The sequence below is a fragment of the Corvus brachyrhynchos genome, unplaced genomic scaffold, assembly GCF_000691975.1.
Source record: "Corvus brachyrhynchos isolate BGI_N302 unplaced genomic scaffold, ASM69197v1 scaffold202, whole genome shotgun sequence".
Lineage (NCBI taxonomy): Eukaryota > Metazoa > Chordata > Aves > Passeriformes > Corvidae > Corvus > Corvus brachyrhynchos.
The window spans coordinates 6,152,331-6,168,483 of NW_008238132.1; the positions used below are offsets into that span (position 1 = coordinate 6,152,331).

At 39.2% G+C, this 16,153-nt stretch overlaps 1 long non-coding RNA gene across 3 annotated transcripts in view; it reads left to right on the forward strand.

Annotated features, from left to right (window-relative positions):
* The window catches only part of LOC108446601, a 72,498-nt gene that overhangs the window by 48,984 nt on the left and 7,361 nt on the right, over positions 1-16,153 (forward strand). For all 3 annotated transcript variants that reach the window (XR_001861827.1, XR_001861828.1, XR_001861829.1), the window contains one exon: positions 15,885-15,975. This is a non-coding gene — a long non-coding RNA (uncharacterized LOC108446601). The remainder of the gene's footprint in view (positions 1-15,884; positions 15,976-16,153) is intronic.

Consider the following 16,153-nt stretch of genomic DNA (forward strand, 5'->3'; position numbering starts at 1 on the left):
GCCACTCGCACCGGCTGGATCCACAAGCTGTTGGGAATAATTCTGGTTCAACCCACTCAGCCCTCTCTTGGATTCCTTCTGACCTCGGGCAGAGGGGAGGTTGCTGGTACAGCTCAAATTATGTGACTGTTTATAAAATTATCTTAGGGGTATATAGGAAAGAGGAGGAAACCAATGCTCCAGTAAATGTCATACTGTGAAAAGTTGGATCAAGAGCCTCCTCCTGTAGGTTTAGAAGGTCTTGCCCCTTCCTGTCCCTGAGTATTACTGACCTCTAAAATTCCTATTGCTACCCACTTTTGCTCTTTAATAAGAGGAGACAAATTCTGGGTTGTTCATGGCAACTGAGTTCCCTTCCATTGCTTTCTGTGTTTCAAAGCCATTCAGAATTTTCTACTGGAATAGGAAAAGAGGATCCATGGCATTCAATAATAGTTATAACTTGAAATTTAAGCTGCAATAGAAACATGTCAGATTTCATGAAATGTGGGAATATCTCTGCATGCAAAATTTCATTTTTGCCCTTTAAGGAATTTATATACATGGGCATTTGTGTAAAATTATTCAGATTCTGTGCAAGAAGGAAGTATACCAAAGACCAGCTCATTACAAAACAAGCACAAGTTTCATCTTGAATCCATCAGTTGCAGCTAACAACAAATTAGCCACTGAGTTAATTACTGGCATTGTAGATGGCAATGCAAATTGAATATTTGCTTTACGATCACTGTGGTACTTCCCCACATGATCGAAAGGGAAGAGAACTCCTATAGAGAGATTTTTCAGCTTAGGCTCTGTACTCAGAATTTCCCTAGTCACTGTTATATTTCAGACACATGACAGATGTCCAGAAGGACTGAGAGAAGATTTTTTATTCTGTGGCAAAATTTCGTGGTTTGAGGCCTTCTCTGTGATCTGAGAGATATTGAGGAGGATGCAGACCACTGGAGAAGAGCTAGATAAACTTTAAATCAAAAACTGTGAAATACTGAAGTGTTTTGAAGGTGGTGTTTTCATGCTGGAGCAGGAAAGAGGATTCTTAGGGTCCAGGTCCTCTTTAGAGGGATGTGGATAGCTGCTACAATTGATCAAAACTATGAGTGAAGAGAAAACACAAAACCACTCATGGACCTTTGCCTCATAGACATCATTAAGATAGAGGTGAAAGGCATGAGATGGACTTCTGCTAAGCCTTCTCAAAGGATCAGGATACAATTGCTGTTTACACAGCACATTCTGTTGCACTTTCCTTAGTTTTGTCTGTGTCATCTTTCACATGTTTGCAGAAAGCTTCAAATGCTTGAGTGGAGGAACTCTGTCTGCTAAGGGTGCTCAGAGATAATGGGCTTCATCTTCTCAGATGCTGAGAGATGGGACAGGGACCCTGCCTAATGTCTGTGCTATCTGTTAGAGCAGATCCTGGTTACTCATTCCTCAGCCCTTTCTTGTCAGCCCCAACAAAAGGTTTCAGTGGGATTTGTTCACTGACTGCAATGAAGTTGGTTACAGTTACTGAGCATCCTCACAGCAACTTCCTTTCTCTGGTGAGCACTATGGTGCTTTCCTTTTACCTTTGGAAAGAGATGTCCTTGCTTGCAGAGCCCATGGCTTACTCCCTTGATTGTGGAGGGTTCCTTTGATTCTTTCAACAGCTCAGGGGTTTCCCTGACAAAGTTAAGCCAGTTTTCACACACTATTTTCGCCACCACAGGAAAAGCTAATCGTTCAGCACTTCAGGGAAGCAGCAGGAGAGCCAAATTTCTAGACTTTTTTTCTTGATGCCAAATTTGTGCAATTTATAAGGAAATTTAATTTTGCAGGAGAAAACCCTTAAAAAAGACAGCATGGTGCACAGGTTTCATTCCATCCAACAGCATCAGCTATATTTATTTATAAGAAGATGTGGTTTGTCACATCTCTCTACTCTGTTCAAAAGGTTATAGCACAAAGAAATTAGAGAACAGTGGTGGTGAGAACACAATTGTGTGTCGATGTGGTGCCTGAAGGACGCTGAGACAGAATTTACAGCTGAAATATTTAACCTGAAGTATAAATTCTTTCATACATAGACTATAAACTCTCTCAGGTTAGAGCCTGGAACCATGTGTCACTCACCATGATACAGGCCAGAACTGCAGTATAAATTTTAAAACAGGAACAGTTTACATTAAAATGCATCAGTAGCACAAGGAAGCCTAAGAATAGGTTGAAAATATTACAACATAGCAATGGACTATGACAAAGAGCTTATGTCTGTCACAGTTTATCACTGCAACATGATTAAACCAATACATCATCGTGGAGTAAGAGTGGATTTTTCAGTATTTCCACCTTCAAGAGTTTGGAGAGGGAAGGTCTTCGCTCCATGAGTCTCTGGGGAGGAAATGGCATAAGGAAATGATCTCAGGAAGGATGATAGAGATGCTGCTGGAGGTACCTTTTTTTCAAATAACTCTTTTACTTCTCTTTTTCTCTTTTACTGGAATTTGCTTAGAGCAGAGGATCTGTCTGACTACTTTCTTATAAACATCCTGCTGGATTTTGGCCAGGCCTTGAAATGTGGCTTGAATAATTTGTATTCTGAAATGGCTGAAAAATAGTTTATTTTGGCAAAGTCATTCCCATGAACAAGCCCAACAGTTTGGGCAATTTATCTTCCTAAGTTTTAAATACAAGTTATTATGGATAGAAAGGAGAAATTCAAGAGAGGGAGTTAAGAGAGGAGAAAGAACCTGCACGAACAATAAAAAGATAAGAAAGAAATGTAAATAGTTTACCCAGATTTTTTTCACTTGAAAAAGAGCTTTTGTTTTGATTTCTCTCTTGTTTAAAAACTGTGCTGAAAGGTGTGAAGCAGCATGAATCCATTTTTCACAATTTCATGTTGCCTGAGAAGCGTTACAGCAGCAGGTCTGGATGAAGGGTAGAAAAGACAAGTAAGTGCAAATAACAAAAAATTAGCAGGGGGTGAATTAAAGAGAAACAGCAGTTTTTCCAGCATAGAAGAAAAGAAGGAAAGGTGAAGAATGGGCAGAACACAAGGATGAGTCCCTTCCTTCTCCCAGGCACCATGGCTGAGGTGTAAGAAGTCATGATTGTTACCTTTGAATCATTCATTATTAGCCTTAAATCTGTGAAAAATAGTTGTGATGAGGCTCACTTGTAGGCATGTATAAACACTATCAATCAGAATTTCATTAATTTTTAATCCTCAAAGATTGTTATGACTCAAGTGAGAAAAAATCAGAACTATTCTCAATCTCGGTGAGAAATGCAGAGAATAAGTCTGCCTTTTCCCCTGGAATGGAAAATGAAAATTCTAAGGTCTGACTTACCAGACTCCTGCAAATAATGAATAAAAGATTAAAAACACTTGACAGAGATTTTATGTTAATCAGTGTCTTTGCACGTGGGCATGTTTCCTCCAGCAGGAGTGTAAACTTTGATTCTGTGTAATTGGGAGGTTTAGAGTTCTCCTAATTAGCATCCATTTCTATAGGGAATGTAGAACCTATTTCGCAATCATAAAGGTAAGGGGATTTTGAAGCACTTCTAATTATGAAGTAAATTTGCCATTTGAAGCAAAATTCAAGTGTGGACTCAGCTGAAGCCTCAGAATCACCATTTTTGTCAATGTAGCAAGGAAGGTTAGATGACTACACTGACAACTTTTCTTTTATGACTATGGAGATAATAAAACAGAAATGAAGAACAGATAGTCAAATATATCTCTTTAACCAATCATTTAATGATTATGATCTCTCTTTTTTTTTTTTTTTCCTCAAATGCATTTTCTGACTTGTACTTTGCCTCCTAGGGACAGAGAAACAGAGACTTCTCCATTAGAGTCAAGAGGAACTCGCTGGATAAATATTTTTGTTAGGGAGATTCACTGGAAATAGCCCTCAGTTGAGATTCACCTGTAGTTTACTGCAGAATTACTTGATGGATACGGCATAGAATTAAAATATAATTTCAGAACTGCATAACTGAAGTATGAACACAAAGTTATGGATTAAACTCTGCCAATCATTAGTCCCACTGATTCTGAGGAATGCAGGATTAGGGAATAACAAATGAGTGCAGTTTTACTCAAGGCCAAGGTAGAAGTTATATTGCCAAAGTGTATTTTCCAGAGGTAGAAAGTTTACGTGAAAGAGCTGGAAACAGGTGCCATCTTACAGGGCCTTGTGCTGAAATTTCTTTCCTGTGCACATGGCATATTTAATGTACATGACCAGTCAATCTGCTTGTAAATGAAAAGTTAGGGTTATACCTTGTTTTATGAAAACGCAGTAAGACAACAGGGTATACATTTCATCTGGGTGGTGACAGCCCACTTTTACATGCAGCTGTATTGCATGTGATCCCAGTATTGCAACATATTTTGGTTGATCACAAAACTTTCAGCCCTCAATAGCAATAGGGATACTAATTGCAAAACCAGGTCTTGCTCACAATCTGTGTTATCATATTCCCAACTTATCCTTATTCTTTGTCCCACTTTATTTTCAGCTTCATATCCCGACCTTCCAAGAGCTCAGTCCTGAGTTGAGGGGACCCAAGCACAAAAAATTCAAATAGGTATCTCCACTCTTGTAGCTCAGCATAGGTGTCTAGGTCAAGGTATCTCATCATACAGAAGACATAGCTTGTTTGAGAGTTAAGAGGATGAAGGCAGTCTCAAGGCACAGGGATCAAAATCTGCAGGAAATACGAGTGGCTGCACAGGACACTTCACGGCATATCAAGTACAAAGCTCAACTCTTTGTTCTTGTCTTGCTAATGGGAACAAAAAGCACCAAAAAAGGAGGTTTAATGAGAGAAAAAGTGCACTGTCTAATGGGTTATTAGTAGATTCTCACTCACAAGATTGAGGCCTGGTATGAGAAACTGAAAAGATGTTTTCAGCGTCAAGAAGATCAAATGGATATAGATTTAACCCTTCTTCAGTCGTGTTGTTATATGATATAATTTGAAAATTATGGTTTGACAATTGAAGAATTGTCAGACTGTGTCAAAGAAAGCTTTACTAAATCAGTGGCCTTATGGACTGAAGCCCAGACTTCTCTTTTAATGATAGATGTCTTTTTCTGAGCTACATCTGATGCTGTGGTACAAAGGCAGAATGGAATTTTTAAAGGATGGGACTTTGCCTCAACATCTGCAGTGCTACTGCATGGCTGAGTAGAGACAAAAAAGGGTAAAATTAAGACTTCTTTACTCTTGAGGGTAAAAGTAAGGTATTAAAATGCTTCAAAACATGTTGAGAATGAGTGGTTTAACTGAAAGCAAAAAAACCATACCATCACTATGAGACTGAAAAGTTTTAAGGGCCTACAGAGATCACTTTTGCCTCAGAGGATTAGCCTATCTTGGCAATTAACTCAGTACGAGATGACAACATTCTAAAATGAATATAATGAAAGAAAGAAGAAAATGAAAAGGCTCAGTTCCAGGTTGTCATGAAGGAACCAGAAGCGTGGGATTCACTTCAAAATCAAGACACATTAATTTAGCTGTCCATGTCCAAAACACCTTAATTCAGATGTCTATGCCTAAGTCAGTTGTCTAAGCTCCTGTCGTATGCTAAAAACTCTGTGTGGCAACATGTTGCAGATTAGCTAAAGTCTCTGTCACAAGATGGTAAACTAAGTTACCCAGCATTTGCTGTGGCTCCTTGCACAAAACATGCAGAGGCATCAGATTTTAGTGCTTGTCTGATAATTTTAGTATATATTTAAAGGTGACGTGCTATCATTCATCACCTTCTTCAAAGAATAGGTCCAATCATGAGGTTCTGTGGGGTCCTGAAATTTGTTTTCATGAATGTCGCTGCTAAACCAGGAAATAGCTCACAAGAATATGTAACCAATAAAAAGTGGTAGGCATCAGGAAATGTCTATATCTCTCTGAGTTAGAGGACAGTATCAAGGAACTGATATTTTTGGAACAAAAGAAGCCCTAGCACTGGTATAGATTACATACTAGATGGGAATTTTAATAATGGTGCTGAAAATGCAAAGATGCTAAAAAAGGTGTTACAGACCCTGTTCAGAAAGAGCAGAGTGAGGTCTTAGAATTATGAATTGTGTGTTGCTGAAGGATGTTGCATTGACTTGTTTAATTGTTGAGATTTAACCCCAGCCAGCAATTAAGTGTCACACAGCTGCTCGCTCACTCTCCCACCCTGCCCAGTGGGATGAGGAGGAGAAACAGAAAAAGTTGAAACCTGTGCATTGAGATAAGAACAGTTTATTAATTGAAATACATTAATGTTATGAATAACAACACCACCACTAATGGAAAGGAAAAAGAGAAAGACTAAAACCCAAGAGAAACAAGGGATGCACAATACAATTGCTCACCTCCCACTGACCAATGCTGAGCCCATCCTGCAGCAGTGTTCAGCCCCTGTGGACAGACTGCCCCCAATTTATATACTGGGCATGGTGTTCTATGGAATGCAATATCCCTTTGACCAGTTTGGGTCAGCTGTCCTGGCCATGTTTCTGCACAGCTTCTTGTGCCCCTGCTGACTGGCAGGGCATGAGACACTGAAAAAGTTCTTGACTTAGGGTAAGCAATGCTTAGTGACAAATAAAGCATCAGTGTGTTATCAACATTGTCCTCATGTTAAATCCAAAACACAGGTATTGGGAAGAAAATTCTATCCCATCTGAAACTGGGACATTAATGAATGTAGATTACATATATTCCTGTAACTGTCAGTCCTACACTACTTGCAATCAAGAGATGATAAATATATTTTTCATTTGTAAGCAGAGCAATTCCCCACTAAACCTTGCAATATCAGTTGAAGTGTGCAAAACCCTGAAAGTGCTTTTCCTGTGCCAATATTCAAATGTTCAGTGGAATGACCTTAAAGTTGTACAGCCATTTAAGTACATGTGCTACAGGCAAAGTAGCAGACCAGCTGACCTAAGAATAAGTACACAGTGAATGTAAGTAATTAATGACAGTCAATATACCTTAAGGATCTAGCTATTTTCAGACAACCCTGTTCTCATTATTTTATGAGATTACAAGTTCTGCTGGCAGTGGCAATTGAACAGGTGTGGTATTATTCAGACCTCCACAAATTGTTCAGTTTAGTATCACACAACAGGGTGAAGAGCAAAGGAGCTCTCTAGGGCATCAGTAAAGTAAATAATGAGTAACTTAATATTTGTCTGTCTCAAAGACCTTGAAAAAATTGTCATTGGGGGTCTTTATCAGACAGGACTACTTCTAGGAGCTTCTGTAGAGTTCGGTGAGAAATTTCATGGTGTTTAATAGTCTCACCTTTTTAGGAATCTAATACAAAATCCCTAGCGATGCAACACCAAATACTGGCAAGAGTAACAGGACTGCTAAAACCACAAAGAGGTTCATCTACTGGTATGGTTGGGTAAATCCTAGACAAACAGAATTGTTCATTTCAAAGCAGGCAGTGCAAACCACTCTTGCAGAAAGGTGTTCTGTACCCTGGAAAGCACTGACTGAAAATAGCATTGTCTTCTAAGAGGAAATGGAGTAGCAGGAGCTCCTGTATGATACAGAGGCAAAAAGTGCTAATTCAATTCTTGTCAGTATAAACAACAGAATAGTGAGTAGGAGGAGGAAATTGCCTTTTCTTTCTGTGTGACATTATTGGGACTGATGTGGAATAATGTATACAGTCCTGATGTCAACATTTTAAAAGGGATGTTGAAATACTACAAAGGATATAGAAATAAGCCACAGATATGTTTTGATGTCTGGAAGGGGAAATAAAAAGAGAGAACAGTGAGAGCTCAATCTGTTTATCTTATCAAACAGATTAGAAGACAGCTTGATTATAGCATGTAAGAACCTTCATGGGGAGTAAATACCAGTTACTGAATGGCTCTTTAATGTAGCAGAGAAAGGCACATCAAGAGCTAGTGGCTGGAAGTGAAGCCAAATTCAAAGCAGAAATTAGACACAAACTTCTAGCAGGGAGGCTGATAAGCCACAGGGTAAAAAGGAGATGATAAATTCTCTGTCGCTTCATTTTTTGCAGCCAAGGAGAGATGGCCTTCTCAAAGACTGTGTTTAATCAGTCCCAAGGGATCCAGCTTAGAATGGAGGTAACAGTATCAAAGCTCCTGGCTCAGGAAATAGATCACATTAGATCAGGTGGTCTCTTCCAACCTTCATCACTATAAATCTCAGGAGTACATCTTCTAGTACTGAGTCCAACCCTATGCTTAAACCTTGTATGCTTTTCTCTATAAACCATGATGAGGTTCATTCTCATCACCCCTCATCACCAGAGGGGTGATGCAGAGGAAGAATGGAGGAACAATTCACCTTGTGTTCCTCCTGGGGAAAGAGGAGCACAAGCAGACAGGACATGACAGAGGTTTGACCATTTTTCAGGGCTCCCCAATTCATGCCACACCACAGAAAGATCTGTAGCAGGCTGCTAGTTAAATACTGGGCTTGGTACAAAAGGGGAGAAAGAGACTTGCTGCTGCAGCTCAGGGAAATACAGAAAGGGAGTGTTCCTTCAGCAAGGAGGATTTATTGCCTTTTTATTAACAGTTTTTTCATTTCCTTATGCCTCAGGACACAGGCTTTGCAAGCCTGAAGTCAGTAATAAAAACATTCAGGTTTGAAAAATTGGCATGAATAAAAGTAAGATGTTAATTGTGTTGTGACAGTTATCTAGCAATTCATTGCAAGAGAATCCTGGAGCTCTTTATATTATCTCATGGCCAATAATATAAGAGTTTTTTAGGTCAAGTTCTGACTTTTTTACCAACATTCCATGTACTTGCCTCTGTACATAGTTCAATCAACTGAAAGGGAATGTTTGCATAAAGTGATGGCTTCTGTGCAGCTATAGCAACATCAGGATTTAAAATCCATCTCTTGTGCTGTCCTGAGCTATTTCCATACCCTGTAATTGTTGAAGAAGATAAAAGACTGACAAGAAAACAACTTTTAGAGTAACTTTCCTAGCCCTGAAATCCCTTTCTGCTCAGCATGAGAATTCCTCCTCTCCACTTAATGAGGTGCCTGAATTCATAGGATAGAGGGAGAGGAGACACAGATGAATCATAGGCAAGGTTTGCCCCCTTGAAACAAACAAAGATATCCTTCCTCTGAGAAAGAAAACCATTTTGAATATGGTGGTCTGATAGTCTTCACAGTCCTCCAGCACACAGTCTCAATCTGGAATGTCTAACACTGAAAGAGCAAACTTCAAGTTGTAATCTGTTTACTCATAATAAAAGTTTCCTGAATTAGCAACCAACTGATGGTACTCTCAAAAATGTTTTATTAGGTCTCAGCACCTCGAAAATATTCCCACTGAGTCTTCCTCAGTAACACAAGCTTTGACACTCTCTTGGATAAAATGCTTGCAGTAAGAGGAAAAGCAGATGTGCCAAGTCAGCTGAAGCTCAATGAGCAAAGCAGAAGGGCAACAACTGACAAGTATGCAAATATGATACCTGTTAAATATACCCTCTTAGGATTGCTTGTGTGCCAGGTGATAGAGCCTCAGAAATGCCTTCATGATTAGAAGCCTTGGCCAGCTTTGCTTCAGACTACAAAATCAATTTTATGCAGCACTGAATCTTAATGTGGTGGTTTTGTGGTTTGAACGCTTTTGGGGCTGTACGACCTAACGCACAATGCGAAAGCAGATTAGTTCCCTCAGGGCACATTTAAAAGATTTCCTGCTAATATGGTCTGAATCAAGAGCATGACACAAATTAGCATGAAACTCAAAGTAGTAAAAACCCCTCCACATTTATAATACTACAGGGATTATTTAGTATTGGTGAAGAGAAGCAGGATAGATTGTGATACTTTCTAGGGCTACATAGTGAATATTCATGGCATCAGATAGGCACATATCCAGTACAACTTTTAGCCACGTGGTTAATTGACAACTATTTTATTGACAAGAGTATCATAGGATTTAGGGATTAAAATAATTTACTAGATTATCATGTTCACACATGTGGAAAGTTTCCTTTTCTTTTGGTGTGCCCAGGTAAGGAACTTCAATTTTTGTCTCCATTTTTCTGGTGTTCTGTCTAGGCATTTTCTGTGTCATTAAAATATAAAACTTATACTATTTCTTTAGAACATTACTCCTTAGCCTAATGAACTTCAGCATTAAGATATTCATTCCCTGTTTATCCCAAATCCTTTTTTCCTAGTGTCATATTATCAAGTGCTGAATGCCAAGGAAATAATGATGAACATTATAAAAACTTGTTAGGGATTAAGTTTAAGTCCTTCTGCAATACATGTGGTTCCATTTAACTATCCCAACTTCTGCAATTAAATTTCTGACTGCTTAGTTAAAAGCTTCCTCTGTTGCCACCTATTTGATATACTGATTTATTGATGGCTGAAAGAGAGAATAAGCCAAGCAGCTCAGCTAGCAGATTCCAGTGGGAAGAGGTCAGCAGAACATCTGCTTAGTACTTCGCAGTTTTCTACTAGTTTTCTACTTATTCATGTGCAGAGTTCTGTTGTCCTGTCAATAGGTCAAACATGTAATATACATACTTCTAATAAAAGGAAAAAAATCTGTGCTTACTAAGTTCTCAGAAAGTTGGATTTTGCTTCACTTAAGCCAGAAATTCTTAATTTTCCTCCACAATATGAAAGTGAGTTTTTCGTCAGGTTTACTGAAAAGCTTCTTCTGCGCCTAAAGAATTATCTCCTGTTATTACATGTGTACAGATGATTATTTTTTACTAGTTTTTTTCTGTTAATTACTCATTAAAATTAATAGGTTGCTCAAGTTGTGGCTATGAATGGGGCCAAATGAAAATCTAGACCAGAACATCCTTAAATAGTGAGAAATCTTGGATGTTCAGATAAGCCTCACAAATAGCATTTCTCTGTATAGTGAGGTAATATAATAAACAACTGCTCATTTTTTCCTAAATCCAAAAGCCTCCAAATGTCTGAGCAAGCCCTATCTTAGCCTGCATTTTCCAGTTCATCCCCTTGACGTAGGCATCTATTACAGCTGTAGTAACATGGCTATATGACATAACATTCACCTTTTTGAATTAGGCAAATCAACTGTCTCGTTCTGGAGACGGTCTGTAGCACTGACAAGCATTAGATACTTGTGCAGAAGGAGGGGCAAAAGAGAATAGTACATCAGAGAAAATTAATGTTTTTTAAGAATGCTTTTTATGCCCTGGGTAGCAAGGGCTTATTTTCTGACATTATTCATGCTTTACAAAGGTAAATTCAAAGGTATGAAGGTCGTCTACCATATCTGTCATAAGGAGGCAGATCCACTGGGGTGTCTCAGACACCTGGGTGTATCCCAAGTGGCGCTGAAAATGCCTGGGTTTAGACCCCTGCACTGAGCACACAGTCAGTGAATCCACATACAGTCAACAAATCCAAGAGAATTATTTGGCTTAATCAAAGATTGTCAGCTGCAAGGAAGCCTTGCTTTCCACTATCAAAACTGCAGTTGGGTGTCTTAGTGAACTGAGTGAAGCTGCAGATTAAAAAACAAGCAGACCAGTGGAAGTACAGGGTGTGTTTATGTGTCCCACACTATCCAGCAAGTTTTGTCCTGGGAAGAGCTCTGGTTCTCCTGAGCACTTCATGCTTCTCTCCTTAATGAATTTGCTTCCATAGACACCAAGAAGCTTCTCTTCTGATGGAACCTGCTTCAGCTCCACTGGGCATGAATCATGTCCCTTCCACAAAGCTAGCCTGGTGGTTGCTGGGCTCTCAGATAAGAGGGACTTCTGTAGGACCCCTCTTCCTGTGGGTTTTCTTCTTTCATGAGATGAGCTCAGGGCACAGGCAGGATTAGGGGATCAGATAATAGCACATCCTGCAGCAAAATGAACTCTGATAACTTGCCTAAGAACGTTCAGATTTTCATCTTTCGGGTGTCTGTGTCATCCTGAACTTGAATGTAATTACAGCTATCTCCTCTGGCTGGCTGCCCATGAATTATTGTCCTGTACATCATCCACTATTTGACATTTATTTGTTCCAAATTAAAATGACCGTTGCTCTTGGGAGATAATAAATTATTTTTAGAATTACAGTAATTCTCTGTCACCTGAAATAATGCACAAAGACATGTTAGCACCAAAGGCAGGAGAAGGAAAAGCAAGCACTTCAGATATGTAAGCAATCAAGATTAATAGATGATATGTATTGGTGGCTTGACATTATTTCTTTTACTGTGCAAATATATTTAATATTCACTATATCTTTAGTAAAAATATTCACATTTATTATGTATGGAAGGTCTCCTCATGAATCTTCAAGAGAACAATAATAAAGGGCTCACAGTTTTATCCTAACCAGAGGTGTTTACTAACTCAACAGACTTGCCTGTTAGAGATATCTGATCCCTTTCTTCCAGCAGCTCTTTAGGTCACTTCTAGCAAGGGTGTCTTTGGGCAGGCTATGGGGCCAGGAGGAAGCCTGATTTCACTCACATGAGGCATTTGCTGAGGGTCTCTAGCTTATTTCAATAGTGAGTGCCAGCACCAGCCTACATTAGAAATAGGAGATTAAGAGGCTTTTTTCCTTCTCTCCTTGAGAAGAAAAAAATCCCCTAATGTTCCACGAACTTCTATAATCTCAGTATTTGACAGCAGTTGCTGCTGTCCCTTTACAAGTTGTGTCACAGACTGATGTACATGACCTTCAGACCAGTTGATCAGCTTGCAGAAATTCAGATGAGCTGAGAAGACTTGTTAAGGAGCATAACCAGGTGTCCTTAACTGTTGTAATTCTATTGCAAAGTAATACATGTGAGTGCAAGTGGGACATTTCATTATAATGAACACTCTTCAAACATGCCCGAGGTGACTAGAAATATGGAAAGTAACCCAAATCAGAGATGGATGGATTAGAGAATCTCATTTCCTATTCATCACTAAGTATAGGCACGGAGCCTTTGAGACCAGCTTTCCTGTGTCCCTGGCTGGGAATCAGCCTCTTCACAGTGGTCTGCCTAAGCCGCAAAGTACTTGCATCCCACATGTTAAAATGGCATAATGCCAGCACAAAGTGTATTTATCACATTGAATGTGAATTCTAGTTTAGAAGAACATCCACATTTTCTTCTTTCTGTCTAAGTGAGAAAGACATGCCTCAAAAATGATTTTCAGAGCTCTGAAAAACTTGTAAGGTAGATTGGTGATAAATCCTCTTTTTGCATGGTCTGAAGGGTCTCATGATAAAAAGTAAATTCTGAAGCCAAGTGGCTCAGCTGTTTCTGAGCCTTTTTGGATCACATTCAGAGGCAAATTAGGAAGAAGTAGAGGGAAAACCTGCATACCAAAATTCTGAAAAAATACAGGGTTAATAATACATGCCATTGTAGGGGTTTAAGTACAGCTTGCTAAGCACTTACTGCTGGACACACATAAGGTGAATATTAGGAGTTGTTTACACAGAATATCCCTGGTGTAATAAGGGAAGTTTTTTCTTGATGGAAAGTCAGACAAGGTGAGAAAGAAGTGGAAGAGGTAGCTCAGAAGTCTATGATCCTCAAGCTGAACAGAGCAGAAGCCAGCTTTCCACAGTTGCAAAATCTGAAGGGGAATTAGGTGCAGCAGTACTATCAGACATCTTTAACTTTCTGTTCCAGATTTGTCACAGCACAGGGTCATTTTGATTTATGTACAAAACACACACTGTACAAATGGGGAGATTATTTTGCTAATGCCATGAAACAACAATTTTTCCTTTCACCCAGATATTTCTGACCGCTCTCAAGACACTTTGAGATGTTCATGCAGGTGACAGAGACATGGGTGAACTTTCCTAGTGCTGAGGAGCAGCACAAAGCTTTTTTTTCACCAAAGTCCCACATTAACATGCAAAATAGGACTTACAGAGTGCTCAAGAACAATCTGAAATTAATGCTTTTTTCCCTCTCTTCTGTGCTTCAGTACCTGCTTGTGTATCCAGCTCTTTTCTCTTCAGTTGAGAATAAAGACAAAAATTTTAACAAAAAAACCCAAATAAAAAACTCCCAAACAAACAAACAAACAAAAAAATCCTCAAACCAAACCAAACCAAACAAAAAAACCCCAAAAACACCCAAACCAAAACAAAACAGAAACAAAACACAAACAAAAACCAAAACAAACAAACAAAAAAAACCCAGCAAAACTGTCAGTGTCAGTGGGGTACATCAGATTAAAATTCTAGCTGATACTAGGCTCATAGGCCCCCTAAGGTCAGGTTCAGTCAGATCTGGGGGCTCTGAGGTACAGAAAACTCCTAGGAGTGGTGAAGGGAGATCAAGGAACAGTGGAAAAGCACACAAAAAGTAGCCAAACCTGAACTAAACCCAAACCAGTGCACTTTGTTCTGGTCCCAAGTGCAGCAACATAGGGCTCCAAGCCCTCTCTGTTTTCTCAGCCTGTCAGGAAAATTGGGTTAAGCTCACAGATAGCCAAATCCTTCCTTCAGAATTGGGGGAGACAGTTCTCGAGCAGTTTTATGCCTGGCTGACTGGAATGAGCTGGTATCATTCCAGCCTTGCCTCAAAACTCCCTGAGGACATTGGCCAATAAACATCACACAGAGATGGCTGAAAAGTAAAAGGTGTACTTCTTGAGAGCATGTCGTTCAAATTTTATTTACTTGAAGCAATTTTGGATGAGAATAAAGGTCTATGTATAAGAAGCCAGGCCTATGTTGTTGTCTGTTAGCACTTCCTGTCAATTCATTTTTTTGATACCACTGAGGCAAGATATCTCTTTCTGTGCCTTTCCTTTACTTCTCCTCTTTCAATATGTTTCTATAAGTTGTGTCCCACTTCTACCATTGAACAGAGTACCAAATAAGAGGTCCTGGAGAAGCTAAACTTATAATTAGATGACACAATTATGTGGATCCACATGAAGTGTTTGTTTAGGAGAAAAACATTTATTCAGGAATTGTGATTATATTACTAAAATGGGAGTATAGGCACTAATAATTGGTGTGACAGATTACAGTTAGTCTAAATTAATGTTTCTGTCTTCTATGTTTACTCATTTTGTTTTTTCAGACCATATCTATTGCTACTAAATTTTTCGAATAATTTTCTGAGCCCTTCTGGTTCAGAACCTTTTCTGGGAAGTTTTTTAGTTCCTAAGTCAACAGTATAAAGATGATCTGCCATGCATCTGTTTTTTAAATGTCACTGCAACTCCATCACTCAGAACACCTAAAAAGCTTCTGATGTGTTGCTCTGGGAACACTTCATGCTTGCACAAAATGCTTCCTTGGAGAATCTCACAAACAAGGGTTAGCCTGGCTGCAATTTTACATTTTACTTTCACAATATGCTTTCTCCCTTCTCTTGAAAATATTTCTGTTCTTTCTTCTTTGTATACTAATATATGTTAACAAAAACAGATGATAAATTACTGTTTCATTGACTCACAAGCACAAAATCCAACAAAGCACTACAATACCAAGATTATGTGAAAAGTCAGCATTCTTGGACCAGCCATGGGAGCCAGCCTGAGTGTTCAGTTCTATCACAGCTTTAAAAAGGAAATACAATGCTTCAAATAGAATAGGTTTTTTGTGAAAGGAAGATCTCAGGATCTGTTCCACATAGCCTCAAACTTTGCCTCCTGGAAAGGCAGACTCAAGGGAAGAATCTGATTAATAACATGAATAAGGTTGCAATAAGGTTTCCAGCTTCATTTTATAAGCGCCTTTCCCCAGGAATATCCTGTCTCCCCCAAATCCTTAATCAGACCCAGAACAATAGATCTCATCTTTCTCATCTTTCCCATCTTTCCAACTTCAAGCCAGCCCCTACAATGCTTCCATATTCTCACTCTTCCCTTCATTTTCATGTCCTTTCTGTTTTCCTTTGTCTCCCTTTTCAGCTGTCCCGGACCCACCTGTATTTCCTCCAGTTCCCACTTCATTTACCCCAAACACTTCTTCAAGTTTGCCTGTTTCTGGATTTATGGAGAGGTGAGTATAAAATCAATGACTGCAGTGATGCTGCTGGAGGTACCATGCACTGGTGGGTTGGTTGGCTGGTTCCAGGCAGAAGGGGTCACATGTGAATTCGTCATCTTGTACCCTGAGACATTACTAAGTGATGATTCTCGCATATCCAGCTGTCAACGTCCGTGAAGATATGAAAAAC